This window comes from Eublepharis macularius, chromosome 1, assembly GCF_028583425.1.
Source record: "Eublepharis macularius isolate TG4126 chromosome 1, MPM_Emac_v1.0, whole genome shotgun sequence".
NCBI lineage: Eukaryota > Metazoa > Chordata > Lepidosauria > Squamata > Eublepharidae > Eublepharis > Eublepharis macularius.
Genome location: NC_072790.1, coordinates 77,932,159 through 77,951,438, shown reverse-complemented (window position 1 = coordinate 77,951,438; position 19,280 = coordinate 77,932,159).

Sequence of the window (19,280 nt, the reverse complement as noted above, 5' to 3'; positions counted from 1 at the left end):
TGTTCTCATATACCTAGACGATTACCAAAAAAAGACAGATTTTGCTGAAGTGATAGTACCTTGGGTTTTTTATATATGAATTATTTGAATAGACCCTAATACAGCTATGACATATACTAGCACCCAGCAAGATAATTGCTGTAGTAAGTCTTGTCTTTTCCTATGCCAAAGAACTGCTTCTTAAAATATCTACTTTCCAGTGCAATTTTTCACTACATGACAGTATGGAAACATAGAGCTTTGTGCCAAAAAGCCCATCAGAGAAGCCACATTTAGATATATTTCTGTATTTCTTTAGGCATATTAATCTTCACTATGACACCAGAAATGTTACTAGGAAGGACAAGGATATTAAAATATTGTTTTCATACTGATACTTACATGACTTTTAAAACAACTACAAAATATTTGCAGCATTTTTAAAAGCAGGGGGGAAATCAAGCCCTGGAAATTTCCCCGAAAAGCAAGCATAAAATAAATGGGGATGGGATAATTTCTTAACTAAGAGTGCCATTTTTTAAATAAATAAATAAATTTTGTGGCCCCTGAAATTTAGGATCAGAATCAGATGGTATGCAACTGTCTACAAGAAGGCACAGTTACACCAGCCACCTTGCCCCTATTCTTTTACTGAAGCATATATTTGCTCTTGCACAGTGCTATAAATTTCTGATATAATGCTACGTGCAACCACATCAAGGTGTTTTTAACCCTGTAGTGGTTTAATATTTTGCATATTGTTGTTTTTAAAATTGTAAACACTTTGGGCCTCGTTCTTCTTTTTAGGATGAGGCAGTATAAAAATCAAATAAATAAATCACGTTCTTGAATGGCTAGTACCAAGTATAAAAATTCTTAATTGAGCTTCTTAAATATCTTAATACATCCTAGAAATGATGTGGTTGAATAAACTTCATAAATTGCAAGGACCATTATGCAGACTATTTCTCTAGATAAACACAACAGACTCACACAGTTCATGTTTTTGGACATCACAGGGTGTGTTGAATTAGTCCAGTCATCTGGATTGTGATCAAGGGCTAGAAATTTAAAAAACTTGGAGGATAAGTAACAAAATGAGACTATCAGATGCCAGATCTAAAATTATATTATGCAGCTGCCTGTTTAGTTTGGTTAAAGGACTGGATAACGTTAAAGAATAGGAGACTCTTGGAATTAAAGGGACATGATTTAAGGTATGGGTGGCATGGCTACCTGTGGTATGATAAAATCAAAGTAAATGTAGACTTTAAGAATCAACCAAGCCCTGATACGAATCTGGAATAAGTTTAAGGCAAGAATAACAATAAAAACACCACTGTGGTTTTCACCACATGAGGCACTATTTAGAAGAGAAATATTACATAAAGATAAGTGGCTAACATATTATGATTTATGTAATTTCTCACAAGGGGGGATAAAAATGCACACAAAAGAGGAACTGAAAGAGAAAGAAGATCACTTAATATTTAGAATGTATAAATTTGTGTTAAAAATGGAACTGGAAGAAGAACAAGTGAAGGATTGCATGATTAAATGGGCCAAATTTTTTGGACATAATATCCATATGGAGAAGTGGGAGAAAATGTGGAATTATGGTCTAAAATTTACATTATGTTACAATCTGAAAGAGTATTTTTATAAAATGATGCACAGGTGGTACATGACCTCACAAAAATTAGCTAAGATGTTTAATGGGTAGACATTGACGAACATTGACGAACATGATCCTGTCACAAACATGTTCGTTGTTTGTGGGGGCAAGCAGGCTCTCCTCCAGCCATCAAGATCCCTACTGCACCACTCCTAGAAACCCTACCTGAGCAGGCAGCAGGAAATGTACCAATAATAAATAATAGCTTGGCCCCAGAGCCTGGTAGCAGCCCTAGAACTTGAAGAGGTAGATCCCTACCACACCACTCCCAGAAACCCTACCTGAGCAGACAGCAGGAAAGGTACCAATAATAAATAACAGCTTGGCCCCAGAGCCTGGTAGCAGCCCTGGAACTTGAAGGGATAGATCCCTATCCCACCACACACAGAGAAAATTCAGGCTCCAATGCACTCACCCTGTCTCTCTAACAGCAGCTGTCTCTCCCTGAAAGTCAGAGCTGGGAGCCCCCCTCCCCCCTGGACTTTTCCTCTTGTAACAAATTTGGAGCTCCAGTCCACACTTGGAAGGAAGACCTGCCTATCAAGCTAAATTGGGCTTAGATTGTGGTTTCCAGGGCAACAGCAGTTCAGACAGAGTTCAGACAATGTAGGAATCACAGGACACAGGGTGAAGTTCTGAACACCGGTCTGCCCCACTGGGCAGTGGTCGTTTATTTAAGCATAGCCTGTGCATTCTTGCATAATCCCCAGGAACAATGAATAAGGAAAGAGATGTCTGTCTTTGCTGACCTCCTGCTAATCAGTTACTAGCAGAGACAGGAAAACTGCACGTAGCAGAAAGACACTTTGTATTGTTAAGCCTTTATGAGTATCAGCAGAATGTCCTTTGGCCAAGGTAGCTGTGCCTAAACCGTTGACCTTTTCCTACAAGACAATCCCTGCCTGAGTTGCCATGGGAATTGATTGCAGGTGCCAGACTGTCTGGCTTGATGAACAGCAATGAACAGCAATGAAAGAGGCTTGCAACAACCACCTGTTCGTTTAGAATGGGGCCTCACAAACAGCTTGTTCGTAAGCAGCCGAACAGGTTGTTTGTGGGCTTTTTTTGCGTTCATAATGCTGTTCATGCCCATCTCTATTAATGGGGTGTCAAATAAATGTTGGAAATGCCCAAAAATGAGTGTTCCTTCTACCATATGTAGTGGACCTGCCCCATTGCTAAAAAGTATTGGAAACAAATATACTTAACAATGCAAAAATATTATAGAGTAACTTACAATTAAAGCCAGAGATGTGCCTATTGAGCTTAGTGGATAATTCAATAGAAAGTGAATTTGGAATTTTGATGAGATATATGACAATGGCTGCAAGATTAGTCTACACACAATACTGGAAATCGAATAAACTTCCAACAGTAGATGACTGGTTAATGAAAATGTTGGAGATTGCGGAAATGGCAAAACTAATGGAGTTGCTGAGGAATAAAATGACAGCCAACTTTAGGAAGACCTGGAAACCTTTCGTGGACTTTCTGTATGTAAAAGAGAAGTCAGAGTTAATGATTTGCGGATTTGAAACTTAGATTTGTAAGGCAGGCAATAAATAGTAGGCTGAAATATGGAAAAAATGCAGATATCTTATTAGTAAAGTCAAAGTTATATAGTAAAGATATGGGTATTACAGAAGAGTTATTGATTATGCAATGAGTTTAAAGAAATTTTGTAAAATGTCCAAAATGGTATGTCTCCCTTGATGCGCTTTTTCTTTCATTCTTTTTTTTTCATGTTTATGTTCTTGTTTCTTTATGTGAATTTTTGCTTGTCATCTGTTGTAATAAAATAAAAATAATATTTTTTTAAAAGGCTTTGAGTAAACATCTATTAGTTGCATAGATGTATTTGGGGTTTTTTTAGAACATTTATATGCTGCTTCTCCAGAGATGAACTTTCTTGGACTACAATAACTTTCAGAAGACATATTCCGCCCAAGCAAGTTCTACGTTTTTCAAACAGGAAATAGGAACCTTTATATCTCCATAGGAAGAAGGGCTAGAAAACGGCACTCCCAGAACGCACACAGCATGCTCACCCTGGTGCCACCATTTGCCTCCCCACACAGAGGGAGAGAAGGGCTACTTGTTCCTGAGCATCTGGGAAACTTTGGAGGCGGGGCCAGGGCCTATAAAGGCCGGCTCTGCCTCCCCCCCTTCAGCAGCCATTGCCGAAAAGCTGGAACTTAGAACTAATCTCTATCAGACATATTTATAAAGTTCAATAGGGCACCTTCTATTTTTGGTGAAGCTGCAAATACAAGGCACCTTTCCATTTGTGTATGCAACTACATTTTGCATTACTGATGTCTTCCACTTGTATCACTGTGTTTACCCTTGTAATTACCCTGATTCAGCAATTTCTTGTGAGTAAAATAGCTCCAGTATGCAGAAAATGCTTTCTTCCTCATGCATTCTTTGCACACTCTAGGGGTGGTTTACCCCTTCACTTTAATAAAGAGAGCAGTTCTGCATGCACGTATCTCCATATGTTGAGCAGCATTCTCCATTTAATTCATGGGGGAGAAGATGTTTACAGTTGAGGAAATATGGAGCTATGGATCAAAGTTATGGCATTTTTAATGTTTTCTCCTGCATGCTTCCTTCCTCACGGACCACCACCACATAGTTCCAATGTTTTAAAGTAATAATGCAAGAAAAATACATAATTTGGTCAGGAAAGTTTTGAAATATTTTTGTTCATCATCAATGCTCTCTTTTCCATACTTGTTTTTATCTTCTAGTGTGTTCTGGTGGGCTTATCTATCATGTCAGTGGGATGTATATGAAGTGATTTGAAAGTACAAATGGGTCATCTTATAGGATTCCAGGGCACCTGCTTTTGTCATTCTTTAATGGTCAGGATTTCGTTAGAAGTCTCCTTTTCCTCTCAATCAGAATAAAATACCCATGAATTTTACACAATGTCGTTCCAGCTGTTATGTAAGTGCTATTTAATAAAAAGATTTAATATATTGCCCTAAAAAGATGATAAAGCTGTTATGAAGGCCATTCCTGTTCCTGAAACTATAGGACAAAGAGAGAAAGAAAAGTTCCTTTCATATTTAGTTTTTATTGTCACTTTATGGGACAGTGCCTCATAAACTGGTTCCAGTACTTTGTAATAACAGCATTTCTTCCTCAATGCCTCTTTCAGAAGTTTGTTTGAAATAACACACATTTACTTTTATTGGTGCTGGTTTTTATCACCTTAGACTTCCTATCTGGTTGAGTGGAACTGCCTATATATTTTATGACTATGAGTGCCAAGTTGATTTTATGGCTGGATTTTAATGCTTTTGATTTGCTTACTAGGTATATAAATCCTGAGATAGCATTACACATTTCACTCAGGGAAAAAAAGTGGTCTCCCCAGTGTGATTACTAAATGGAGACATGTTGTGTGATACTTCAGACTGCTGGGATGGGTTGACTGCTTTTTTTGTTCCAAGCAATTCCCCATGCTCATTTCTATCTGCTTGGGGCCTACCATGTTACCCGAGATACATTCTCCAGATTTTGTTGATTTCTTCCTTGGCTCCTTCCTGTACTGCTTCCTCCCACAACTTGACAAAAATGTACAGTTCTCTATCCATCGCTGAAGCTAATGGAAATACTTACAGAAGCAGGACATGGGGGTGTACTCACATCACCATTTATACCTGGTTAAGTCTTACCAATTTCAGTGGATTTTATGCATAAGCGACAGCAACTTCAGACATCAGTTTTTCTATACATAGAAAGCGCAAAGCTTTGTAATGGTAAGAGCTGAATGAAGAGAATGAGGATATGTTTCATGAAGAAGGTTTTCTATGGTGAAACATACTCCATAGTTCTGGTCAATGCCTGGCGGACTGTGAACTGGGTTGAATATACTTGCCCATTCAGAGTAAGGGCAGAAAGCATTGCCCTTACTTTGATTTGACTTAGTGACACAGAACATAGACACATCTCAATAGCTCTGTGACAAAATGCTGTCCTCAAACTGCCTGTCTCTTTAGTTGAGATTGGTTCAGATGCTGCAGAATGGGAAAATAATCTTCTGCAAACAGTGGGAAACAGGGGTAATCAAACAGTTTCAGTCTGTTGCTGCCCAAAATCTGCCTTTCACTTCCAATGTTGTGGGTAAATATTTAGTGCAGTACTATTGATGCTTGAGATGTTTATGTTTTTCCCTGTACACAAGTATTTCACATCTAGGAAAGGCTAAGCCTGTAATGTGACCCCAACTAAACACAAGATTGATCCTTGAGCACCATCAAGATTCTATTAAGAATAGGCACTCTCCTGTTCACTAAAATTATCTCTCTAATTGAATAGAAATGAGGTTACCAGCTGATAGAAAACTATCATGCATATTGAGCTGTGTATACATGTTATATCTTTGCTATGTTTTTCTGATTTTATTTAAAGGGAAAGCAGAATCTAATTAGCCTTTAGCAGGAAAACAAATCTCTCCTGGGACAAAAGCAAAATTAACATGTGGTTGGATAAAATTAAATATTCCAAAGACGAGCATACAGAGAATGTTCATCAGCTTTTCATTACATTCATGAAGGCAAGACTAGATTCACCCGTTTCTTCACCATTTCACCATTTGTTCTCTTTAAAACTAAGGAGTACAAAATGAAGTTTCCTAATTCTAGCTTGTGAAATTCCTTGAAATTTGAGGGTGGTGCCTGCAGAGACTGAAGCTCAGCAGAGATATGATGCCATAAAGTCTGCTCTCTAGAGCTGTCAGTTCCTCCAGGAATACAGAGCTCTGTAGTCTGGACTCTGGACTGGAGATCAGCTGAAGTTCTGGGGCAGCTCCAGTCTCCACCTTGAAGTTGGTAACCCTACACAAGACTGAGCAGCCAGACCACAGAAGGAAGCATTTGGTGTCTTAAAAAAGAGAAGCAACCCATGCTTCTCTTATAGGGCAATGCAGGATTTGCTAGTCACTGAGGGCCAAGAAGGATTTTTTTGGAATTTCACCAGGTGGCTGTGTAGGGAGCCTTTCTTTCTCACAAATTCTGCACTGTCTCATGAGGAGGCAATGAATTAGTCTAACTAAGCTCTTCAGCTATTTTATCGACATGTCAATATTAACAGGAACAGTGTGGGTTATGGGGAGGGCAGTGTAGGGTTTAAGCCGCAGAGGGACTCAAAGGGGAGTCTGTATGTGGAAACTGCATGCTTATAACTGTATGTTATATTGTGTCATAGATTCCCCTGAAGAAGCCTTCTTGGTAAAATGCATAGGGAATTTTAATATGAATAAACAAATATTTCTTCTACTTTGAATATCAGCTTTTTTTGCCTGGCTTTTCATCTCTGTGATTGGTGCAGCACTAGTGTTTTTCTGCTTTGAATCTCAGGGCATCAATGCAAAACGGAGGTGACCTCAGTCTCTAGACAGAACTACAATTAGGAGAAGCCCCCACCAAGGAAATACCACAATTAAAGCACGTACAATTTATCAGGGAATTTTATACGTAGACTGCATGTGCTAAAGTGCTTAGTGCAAACCCCCAAAATCTTTTCAAATACAATAAATACCCCAATAAATAACTATAAATATTCCAATTTACAAAACATCATTCAATAAATACAGTCCAATAATACAGCAGTTAACATCAAATATGTCTTTTTTTACAATCTTAAATGTCAGGGAAATCAAGTCCTTTTAACTAACAAGGTAGATGTGTAATAGACGAACCAACAGGTAAGTCTTTCATAAGTGATCTTATCTTCTTTTTTTACTGTTGTGGATAGAAGTTTTCTATCGTTTTCTTCTTTTTTACAGATGTTAAGCTTCACAAAGCAACAATCTTCACAAGAACGCCTTCTACATCCACTCTTACAAGCTACAAGTTTGCTAGCTGATTGCAGCCCATTTCACCTTGCTTCCTCATGGGCTGTGAATGTAGTACAAAAGGCTATCCATTTCAACTGTAAAAAACATCCACACAATAAACACACCATAAATATATGCTAACCAATAAAATTATTTTCATCTGTCTATCCTTGTCATACTCACTTATTCAGTCAATGCTACTGCTCAAAACCTTTGGACTAAGAGCACTTTAGCACATGAAATTTATAACATTCCATGATAAACAGTACATGCTTTAATTGTGGTATTTCCTTGGCGGCAATTGTAGTTGAACCTCAGGGCAACAAACCTGGTGTGATTATATAGCATTGGGCTCTTCTATATGATGACGTGCTGCCACTGCAAGATGAGGCACTGCACTTCAAGCTACTGTGGGGACATTTGAAGCCACTGGACACTCCAGAGCTGGACAGTGTTAAGTCTACCTGTACTTAGAGTTGGGGAGGGAGGGAAATTCTTAAACAAGTGTTGTTGCTTTAGATCAATCTATGTTTATAAAGGCAAATGTCCTGACTGACTCATAATTGCCCAGCCCAAACCCCTGGACCTAGAAACATGAAATTTGGGGAGATAATTCCTTTCATTATGTATACACCAAGAAGGGATTTTAAGAAATTCGACCCCCTAGGGGGGTAAAAAGGGGTAAAATGTGTTTACCCATAGGGATACAGCTTCCCTTTGTGGCTGGCAGGCTGCTGCCTGCTCCCCCCCCACCCCCTGCCGCCCACTGCCAGCTTGGCCACTCTTCCTTGATTGGGCCAGCCTTTCAAGGTCATTTGCATATGCAGCCTGATTGGTCCTCACCCCAACATTCTAAACAGTATGCAGTTGCTACTGGGAGTCATTGAATGAGTCCTGAGGTAAAATGCACCTCCCAGCCTTCCCCTAAAAGTTCACTAGGGCCACCAGTCTCCCTGTGAGGGCTGGTTTTCCTGTGTGGCTGGCAGTCTGCTGCCTGCTTCCACCCCCTCTCTCTGATTGGTCAGCTGTGGAACTGTATGTTCTGAGGTAAAATTCAGGTCAAGGAAACTTTAGACAGTTGAAGAAAGGTGGTACAAGGGTCCTGAATAAGGATTTTATATAAAAGTCAGTATGACAACTGAGTTTTTAAATGTTCATGGGGAGATGGTGCACAACCTTTCTAAGGGCCATTTCGATGTGAATCTCTCATATGAACCTGCTGAAGTACCCACCACACCACCCCTCCCTCAGTCCAACTCCATCTCATACTTCTCGCAGCCATCACCTCTTACTGCCCCCACGAAGCCTCCTGGCAGACATAGTGCAAGATACACGGATGCTAAAAGGAGGAAGCAACTTAGAGATGCGGCAAAGAAATATACACATTGTACTCCTGTGGTGCACTGAGCAGCAGTGGCCAAGTACCAGCAAGATCACACCAAGGTGCACAGAGCGGCAGAGTCTCTCTATGAGCAAAGCAATCCTGGAAGATGAGTAGAGAGGCACTCACGTCTATGGAAGGTCAAGGCTCACTCAGGCATGGCATATAATCATTTGCTACCTTCAAGCTGCCACTTAATCTCATCCACGCAGAAACACCCGTTCAGCATCTCAAAACAAAGCAACATGGCCCAAGTGCTTTGGAACTGTAAGCTCGTTCTTTGGGATGAGAGGACCATTGGGCACAAGGGGTGTTTTGAGGCACTGAGCATAACTCTCAAAGATGTCAGGGGCAACGAGAAAGTGATGGGGGGAGTCACTGTGCTGCTGGCTGGAGAATTCCGGCAGACTCTGCCAGTAGTCCCAAGGGGAACTCAAGCTGTCGAGGTTACCATGTGTATTAAGGCATCATATCTGTGGCCCCTCATCAGCTAACTCCCACTAAGAACGGTCCACTTGAGAGGTGAGGTGTCTGCTGGGGAATTCTCTGAACTCCTACTAAAAATAGAGGACAGAGAATATCCCAAGTCCAAGGGAAAGGTGACCATCCCTGTAGGCCTGGGCACAATAGTGATGACCCTAGTAGACCTAACAGCCACGATATGCCCTGATATTGTCATTATCACGGAGAAGTCCATGGACTGGCTGTGCAAATGTGACATTCTGACCCCCAAGAACAACAAGGCTGCCATCATTAATGAAACAACTTAACTCCCTCGAAGGAGCACAAATAGAATACAGATCTGTGGACTCAGTAGTGCAAATGGATGATGTGGTCCACTATCCCATAGAGTTCCTCAACATGCTTAACCCTCCTGGTTTCCCAGCCCACAAGCTTCTCCTCAAAGTGGGGGCTCCAGTGATTCAGCTCTGGAAACTCAACCCACCCAAACTCTACAATGACGAGTGACTGCGAGTGAAAGCCCTCCACAGGAACATCATCAAGGTCACATTGTTCACCAGCAGTGCATGGGGGGAGTTGGTGTTCATAGCACACATACCACTCATATCATCAGATAACCTCTTCAAGTTCAAGAGACTGCAGTTCCCCCTCAAGACCTGCTTTGCTATGACGATCAACAAGTCCCAGGGGCAGATACTGAAGGTGGCAGGAATTAACTTGAGGGAGGACTGCTTCTCACATGGGCAGTTCTATGTGGCCTGCTCCAGAGTGAGCTCACCCAGCAGCCTGGTGATCCTAGCACCTGAGGGGAAAACCACCAATGAGGTCTACAAAGAAGCCCTTCAGTAGAAAAAAAAAGGTTGTAAGTATTTTTCAATTTATTGATTGGACTACAATCTTTTCCTTTTAAAATCCCTTCAATAAATGTTACATTTCAAAATTCAATTCATCTGTTTTCAGCATGAACACGCTTCACGTTATTCAAACACCTTTGTGAAGCTCGGGTACTATGCTATTATACTACAAAACCAACTAACCTCCCCCCCCCCATAAACCAAAAAATGTTACATACCCATAAATTTTATAACTGGATTTAAAGTAGTTAAATACCATAGCGAAGCATGGGTATCAAGCTAGTGATTAATAAAGTTAACTCTAGTCTTATCCAATATTGAGTTTCAAGCTGTTTGTATTCCATTTCCATACTTTTTCAAAATCTATTGTTTTCATGTATACCATCTAAAATGTATAATATAGTAAAACACAACATATTGTAAAAACACAATGCTTCAACCACTCAAGCAGCTTTAAGTCCCATTTATGCCATATTTAAATTCTCCCATTGAAATCTGTACTTGGGCTAGATGACATCCATTTTTTAAACATCCCAGTAACAAATAAACAAAAAAGCTGAATAATGAAAATGACTATGGTTGTTGTGGATTTTCCGGGCTGTATTGCCATGGTCTTGACATTGTAGTTCCTGACATTTCGCCAGCAGCTGTGGCTGGCATCTTCAGAGGTGTAGCACCGAAAGAAAGGGATCTCTCAGTGTCAAAATGAAAATGACTGCTTTTTAACAGCATCAATTTGGCTGTTTCTCAATACCAAATTTATAACTATGCAGCTATTTACAATTAAAAACAGCCCATAACAATCTTCAAACAATTCAAGAACATTTGGCTTACACATGTCCATACAATAATACTCATCAATATGTTCCATTTGGCACATCACACTTTCAATTTTTAAATATGTGGAACAAAGAGATTTGCATGTTGCAACAACTTTGCTAGGATTAACCAAAATGAGGTCAATTATCACGAATACTTGAACTGCATAGGCACTGAGATCCTAATGCCCTATTTCAATTGCTCCTTTGCTAGTATTGCAGAACATATTTTATTTGTAAATATTATGTATGTATTTGTCACTTCTCCATCAAAGTGCCCTAAGCAGCATACAGAATCAAAATAAAAAGTTAAAAATCCCCAAGCAGCCAAAAACTATTTAACCCATCAAACATGCCATATATTGAACAGAACAGAACCAATATATTGTCGAAGGCTTTCACGGCCGTAGAACGATGGTTGTTGTGGATTTTCCGGGCTGTATAGCCGTGGTCTTGGCATTGTAGTTCCTGACGTTTCGCCAGCAGCTGGGGCTGGCATCTTCAGAGGTGTAGCACCAAAAGACAGAGATCTCTCAGTGTCACAGTGTGGAAAAGACGTTGGCAGGTCATTTATATCTACTCAGGAGGGTTGGGGTTGGGCTGAGTCATCCTGTAAGAGTTTCCCAGGATGTGGAATGCTAATGGAGGGAGGCTTCACTGTATCCTGAGGAGGTTCTTTTGCATATGGATTGGTGCTTGATGTGCTAATCTTCTCTGCAGGGCTATTGTCGGGTATAGAGTGTTTTGTTAGCCTGGTGTTTTTCAGGACTGGAAACCATGCTCTATTCATTCTTAAAGTCTCTTCTTTCCTGTTGAAATTGTGCTTATGCTTGTGAATTCCAATGGCTTCCCTGTGTAGTCTGACAAAGTCTTTTGCTCTGTCTTTTGTCTTTTGGTGCTACACCTCTGAAGATGCCAGCCACAGCTGCTGGCGAAACGTCAGGAACTACAATGCCAAGACCACGGCTATACAGCCCGGAAAATCCACAACAACCATAGAACAGAACCAAATTTATTGCATGCAGCCAAAGGTCATCACAACAAAGCAAGCAAAACATATAAGTAAAACATGAACAATAAACAATAAAACTATAATGAAAGCGCATAAAAGTACATTAAAACACTTTAGCATCTTTGTTACACATAGGTGAAGGAGTCTCAACTATAGATGGTCACGAAATGGGAACATTCCAAATCATGCGGTTCATGGTTCATCATGTTTCACAAACCATGAACCATGAACTTTCATGAACTTGCCCCAGTTTGCGAACCGGTTCGGTCAGTTGCTTTGGGTCACCAGAAGGTCTGCGGAGAACCCATCCCCCCACTGCCTAGGAAACTGATTGATTGGTGCCAGGCTGTCTGCAGTGATGAACTGAAATATGAACCAAACAAACCGGGCTAAAATTCGTCATGGTTCATGAGAAATGAGTTCCCATGAACCACAAGTTCGCAAACCATATACTGGCCCTGTTCGTGATGAACTTTGGTTCATATTTCAGTTTGTGCCTACCTCTAGTCTCAACCATTAAGCACATGCCACATATCGCAAAACCCAAAATAGACAGCAGGAACTTCAACAGTGATGACTAATATAAGCCAATTAAAGCTACTTACAACCAAAACTAACTGCAGACACTTAAAACCAATTAAAATCAACAGTAGAAAACAGAAAAGAAACCGTCTTAAAAAACAACTAGTAGTTTGGGGGGTAGAATTTGACGGAAACAAGCTGCTACAAAGAGACAGTGAATAATGCAGGATGAGAGTAAGTAGTTTTGACCTGGATCATCAGGTCTTGAAATTAAGCAGGGACACACTTGGTTAGTGATTGGATGAGAGAGCTCCAAGGAGCCCAGAGAGTCAGTACACAGAGGCAGGCAATGGCAACCACCTCTGTTAATTTCTTGCCTTGAAAACCCCAGCAGGAATTGCCATAAGTTGACTATGACTTGACATCGCTTTCCACCACCACCAAGGGTAAGTAAGGGGGTTTCATTGAACTTTTTTGGTCTCCAAAACATTACTTTGGCTGAAAACTTGATAAAATTCAGAAAATAATGTTTAAAACAGCATTATCTATTAGTAGATAATGAGGGACCTTTAACGACACTGTGGTTAGATGGGAGGGGGACCTTAAACCACACTGACTTAGAGGATGTAAGCACCAGTCAATCTGAATGCATCACCTGCTGGCCAGATCAACTGTTTGTCAATAGAAGAGTCCAATCGGAAGGGTACAATCAGCCTATGATTTCAGCTAGTAATTTGGGGGCTGGGAATTCTTCCAAATGACTCCATTGGCTTATGACATTGTATTGGATTGTGCAGCCTTCTTCACTTTCCTTTCCTTTCACTTCCCTCTTCTCTTCAAGCGTGTGTAGATTATGTTGTTGCAGGAGGCAGGGAGAGTTTAGCAGTATTCTGTCTGAAATAGTTGGTGTTAGCTATGCACTAGTTATATAAAATGCAAGATGGGGAAACAGAAAGGAGTCCAGTTTGCAAGTACTTTAAACTGGCATTCAGAAACAGTGTGGGTGGGTATGTTCTTCTGAAGTTCCGAAACAGGTCAGTATGGGGGATAGAGCCATTCCATCTCTTGGAATGTATTTATAGCTGATATACTGCAAAGTTTTTTAAAGGACTACATGCACCAATACAGAATGGTTTGTAGTGAAGCTTAAGATCATTGACTTGTTCATAGATAAGCTAGTTAGGATGCTGTTCAGAAAATGGGGAGTAATGTATTAGTCTATAAGTGTTGTTTTTATTCACTAGCCAGCAGTTAAAATCACCCAAATAAAAATATGACCTATTTAACATCCAGTCCTTGTGAATTTCTCTCTTGCCCTTCTAAATTATATTTTTTGTGAGATAAGTCATTGCTTATAAATAACAACAACTACTACTATTGTAATTACATACTGCTCTTCTACACAGATTAGTGATCCATTCAGTGCAGTGAACAAAGTCAGTGTTATTATTATCTCCACAATTCAGCTGGGGAGCTGGGGCTGAGAGAAGAGGCATATCCATAGCCACCTACTGAGCGCATTGCAGCAGTGAGTTCCAAACCAGCAGAGTGTTGATTGACAGCCCAACCACTTAGCCACTATGCCACACAGCTTTCATTGCTGCTGCATTGTCCTTGGCCCCAGGGAGGCCCAGCTGGCCTCGACCAGGGTGAGGATCTTCTCAGTCCTAGCCCTAACCTGGTGAAATTCTCTGTTGAAGGACACCCGGGCCCGCCATGATCTTATATCTTTTCAGCGGGCCTGTAAGACAGAGATGTTCCGCTAGGCATGTGGTTGAGGCCAGTCTTTGATTGTTTTAGGAGCCTCTCTACCAGTCTCCCACCAGGGGGATACGAAATCATCGGTCCCCCTACAAGCGCAGTTACTGGAGTGTTATTAACTGTGGCCTCCACTCTCCCCCTCCTCTGTTTACCTTATGATTGGTGAAATTGGAGGGGGCTGCCATCTGAGATGTTGTCCACATATGTATTGTGGTTTCTGGATTTTTAAATGTAATTAAATGTTTTAATGTGTACTAAGCATTTTATTGTACTCCACCCTGAACCTGTTTGCGGGGAGGGCAGGTTAAAAATAAAATAAATAAATAAATGAAGCTGAATAGAATTTGCACAGATTGGTCTGTGACTGATAGGTAGGAGAGTTCTAGAGAGACCCCTGCAAGGTGTCCAGAGATTTGGAGAAGAAGAGTGGGGCCTGCACTGCTGCTTATTATTGTTTTTGTTAACAACAACAACAACAACAACCAGGGCTCATTTGGAGCCGGAACGCACAGGAACGGCGTTCCGGTAGGTCTAAAAAAAAGTCACGTGGGTTTTGGCCCCGCCCACGTGATTTCCTCCGAGTGCAGGCCAAGTGGTGCTGGGTTCCAAAGGAACGCAAGCTGCAGGGATTCGTTCTGCTCTGCTCTGTTACTTTCATTTGACGAAGCTGAAGTTGGTTCCCAGTTCCCAGTTCCTTATTCGCAGTTCCTTATTCTTTATTTGTTATTCGCAAAGCAGCAAAGCCAAAGAAAAATATTGTGGGAAACTGAAAAGCTACAACTCCAAAATGAAGTTTTCCGGGGATACATATTATACACCTCCATATTAATAAGACTCAGCACTCTAAGGGGACCTATACTGGGTCATCCTACAAAACCCAGATCTTGAATAAACGGCTTCAAAATAGGATGTCCCCAGAACAATTCAATAAGAAGAACAAGGCGGCAGTTGCAGCAGAAAAAAACTTTTGATCACCCCAAATCACACAGATCTGAACTCCAGAGACTGTCCCCGACAAGAGGACATGCGCTGGTGCTGATTCAGTCTCTGGTTCTGGACCTAAGCCCTACTATGTGGCCTGTCTCCAAGCACCCTGTATTAGACATGGCTTTGAATAAGCAAGTGGTGAAAATATAAGCCTTCGGAAACCCAAAACAATCTTTGGATCACCCCAAATCACACACCCCTGAACTCCAAAGACTGTCCCCTACAAGAGGACATATGCTGGTGCTGATCCAGTCTCTGGTTCTGGACCTAAGTCCTCGAATGTGGCCTCTCTCCAACCACCCTGTATTAGACATGGCTTTCAATAAGGAAGTAGTGAAAATATGACCCCCTGAAAACCAAAACAATCTTTGGATCACCCCAAATCACACACCCCTGAACTCCAGAGACTGTCCCCTACAAGAGGACATGTGCTGGTGCTGAACCAGGCTCTGGTTCTGGACCTAAGGCTTCGACTGTGGCCTCCCTCCAAGCACCCTGTATTAGACATGGCTTTGAATAAGCAAGTGGTGAAAATATAAGCCCTCTGAAACCCAAAACAATCTTTGGATCACCCCGAATCACACAATCCTGAACTCGAGACTGTCCCCTACAAGAGGACATATGCTGGTGCTGATCCAGTCTCTAGTTCTGGACCTAAGCCCTACTATGTGGCCTATCTCCAAGCACCCTGTATTAGACATGGCTTTGAATAAGCAGGTGGTGAATATATAAGCCCTCTGAAACCCAAAACAATCTTTGGATCACCCCAAATCACACACCCCTGAACTCCAAAGACTGTCCCCTACAAGAGGACATATGCTGGTGCTGATCCAGTCTCTGGTTCTGGACCTAAGTCCTCGAATGTGACCTCTCTCCAACCACCCTGTATTAGACATGGCTTTGAATAAGGAAGTGGCGAAAATATGAGCCCTCTGAAACCCAAAACAATCTTTGGATCACCCCAGATCACACAGTCCCGAACTCCAGAGACTGTCCCCTACAAGAGGACATGTGCTGGTGCTGATCCAGTCTCTGGTTCTGGACCTAAGGCTTCGAATGTGGCCTCCCTCCAAGCACCCTGTATTAGACATGGCTTTGAATAAGCAAGTGGTGAAAATATAAGCACTCTGAAACCCAAAACAATCTTTGGATCACCCCGAATCACACAAGCCTGAACTCGAGACTGTCCCCTACAAGAGGACATATGCTGGTGCTGATCCAGTCTCTGGTTCTGAACCTAAGGCCGCGAATGTGGCCTCTCTCCAAGCACCCAGTATTAGACATGGCTTTGAATAAGGAAGCGGTGAAAATATAAGCCCTCTGAAACCCCAAAAAATCTTTGGATCACCGCAAATCACACACCCCTGAACTCCAGAGATTGTCCCCTACAAGAGGACATGTGCTGGTGCTGATCCAGTCTCTGGTTCTGGACCTAAGTCCTCGAATGTGACCTCTCTCCAACCACCCTGTATTAGACATGGCTTTGAATAAGGAAGTGGCGAAAATATGAGCCCTCTGAAACCCAAAACAATCTTTGGATCACCCCAGATCACACAGTCCCGAACTCCAGAGACTGTCCCCTACAAGAGGACATATGCTGGTGCTGATCCAGTCTCTGGTTCTGAACCTAAGGCCGCGAATGTGGCATCTCTCCAAGCACCCAGTATTAGACATGGCTTTGAATAAGGAAGCGGTGAAAATATAAGCCCTCTGAAACCCCAAAAAATCTTTGGATCACCGCAAATCACACACCCCTGAACTCCAGAGATTGTCCCCTACAAGAGGACATGTGCTGGTGCTGATCCAGTCTCTGGTTCTGGACCTAAGGCCTCAAATGTGGCCTCTTTCCAAGCACCCTGTATTAGACATGGCTTTGAATAAGGAAGCGGTGAAAATATAAGCCCTCTGAAACCCAAAAAAATCTTTGTATCACTCCAAATCACGCACCCCTGAACTGCAGAGACTGTCCCCTACAAGAGGAAATGTGCTGGTGCTGATCCAGTCTCTGATTCTGGACTTAAGTCCTCGAATGTGGCCTCTCTCCAAGCACCCAATATTAGACATGGCTTTGAATAAGGAAGTGGTGAAAATATAAGCCCTCTGAAACCCAAAACAATCTTTGGATCACCCCAACTCACACACCCCTGAACTCCAGAGACTATCCCCTACAAGAGGATATGTGCTGGTGTTGATCCAGTCTCTGGTTCTGGACCTAAGGCTTCGAATGTGGCCTCCCTCCAAGCACCCTGTATTAGACATGGCTTTGAATAAGCAAGTGGTGAAAATATAAGCACTCTGAAACCCAAAACAATCTTTGGATCACCCCAAATCACACACCCCTGAACTCCAGAGACTATCCTCTACAAGAGGACATGTGCTGGTGCTGATCCAGTCTCTGGTTCTGGACCTAAGTCCTCGAATGTGGCCTCCCTCCAAGCACCCTGTATTAGACATGGCTTTGAATAAGCAAGTGGTGAAAATATAAGCCTTCTGAAACCCAAAACAATCTTTGGATCATCTCGAATCACACACCCCTGAACTCCAGAGACTGTCCCCTACAAGAGGACATGTGCTGGTGCTGATCCAGTCTCTGGTTCTGGACCTAAGGCTTCGAATGTGGCCTCCCTCCAAGCACCCTGTATTAGACATGGCTTTGAATAAGCAAGTGGTGAAAATATAAGCACTCTGAAACCCAAAACAATCTTTGGATCACCCCGAATCACACAGTCCTGAACTCAAGACTGTCCCCTACAAGATGACATATGCTGGTGCTGATCCAGTCTCTGGTTCTGAACCTAAGGCCGCGAATGTGGCCTCTCTCCAAGCACCCAGTATTAGACATGGCTTTGAATAAGGAAGCGGTGAAAATATAAGCCCTCTGAAACCCAAAAAAATCTTTGGATCACCCCAAATCACACACCCCTGAACTCCAGAGATTGTCCCCTACAAGAGGACATGTGCTTGTGCTGATCCAGTCTCTGGTTCTGGACCTAAGGCCTCAATTGTGGCCTCTTTCCAAGCAACCTGTATTAGACATGGCTTTGAATAAGGAAGCGGTGAAAATATAAGCCCTCTGAAACCCAAAAAAATCTTTGTATCACTCCAAATCACGCACCCCTGAACTGCAGAGACTGTCCCCTACAAGAGGAAATGTGCTGGTGCTGATCCAGTCTCTGGTTCCGGACTTAAGTCCTCGAATGTGGCATCTCTCCAAGCACCCAATATTAGACATGGCTTTGAATAAGGCAGTGGTGAAAATATAAGCCCTCTGAAACCCAAAACAATCTTTGGATCACCTCAAATCACACACCCCTGAACTCCAGAGACTATCCCCTACAAGAGGATATGTGCTGGTGCTGATCCAGTCTCTGGTTCTGGACCTAAGTCCGCGAATGTGGCCTCTCTCCAAGCACCCAGTATTAGACATGGCTTTGAATAAGGAAGCGGTGAAAATATAAGCCCTCTGAAACCCAAAACAATCTTTGAATCACCCCAAATCACACACCCCTGAACTCCAGAGACTGTCCCCTACAAGAGGACATGTGCTGGTGCTGATCCAGTCTCTGGTTCTGGACCTAAGTCCTCGAATGTGTCCTCCCTCCAAGCACCCTGTATTAGACATGGCTTTGAATAAGGAAGTGTTGAAAATATAAGCCTTCTGAAACCCAAAACAATCTTTGGATCATCTCGAATCACACACCCCTGACCTCGAGACTGTCCCCTATAAGAGGACATGTGCTGGTGCTGATCCAGTCTCTGGTTCTGGATCTAAGGCCGCGAATGTGGCCTCTCTCCAAGCACCCAGTATTAGACATGGCTTTGAATAAGGAAGCGGTGAAAATATAAGCCCACTGAAACCCAAAAAAATCTTTGGATCACCCCAAATCGCACACCCCTGACCTCCAGAGATTGTCCCCTACAAGAGGACATGTGCTGGTGCTGATCCAGTCTCTGGTTCTGGACCTAAGTCCTCGAATGTGG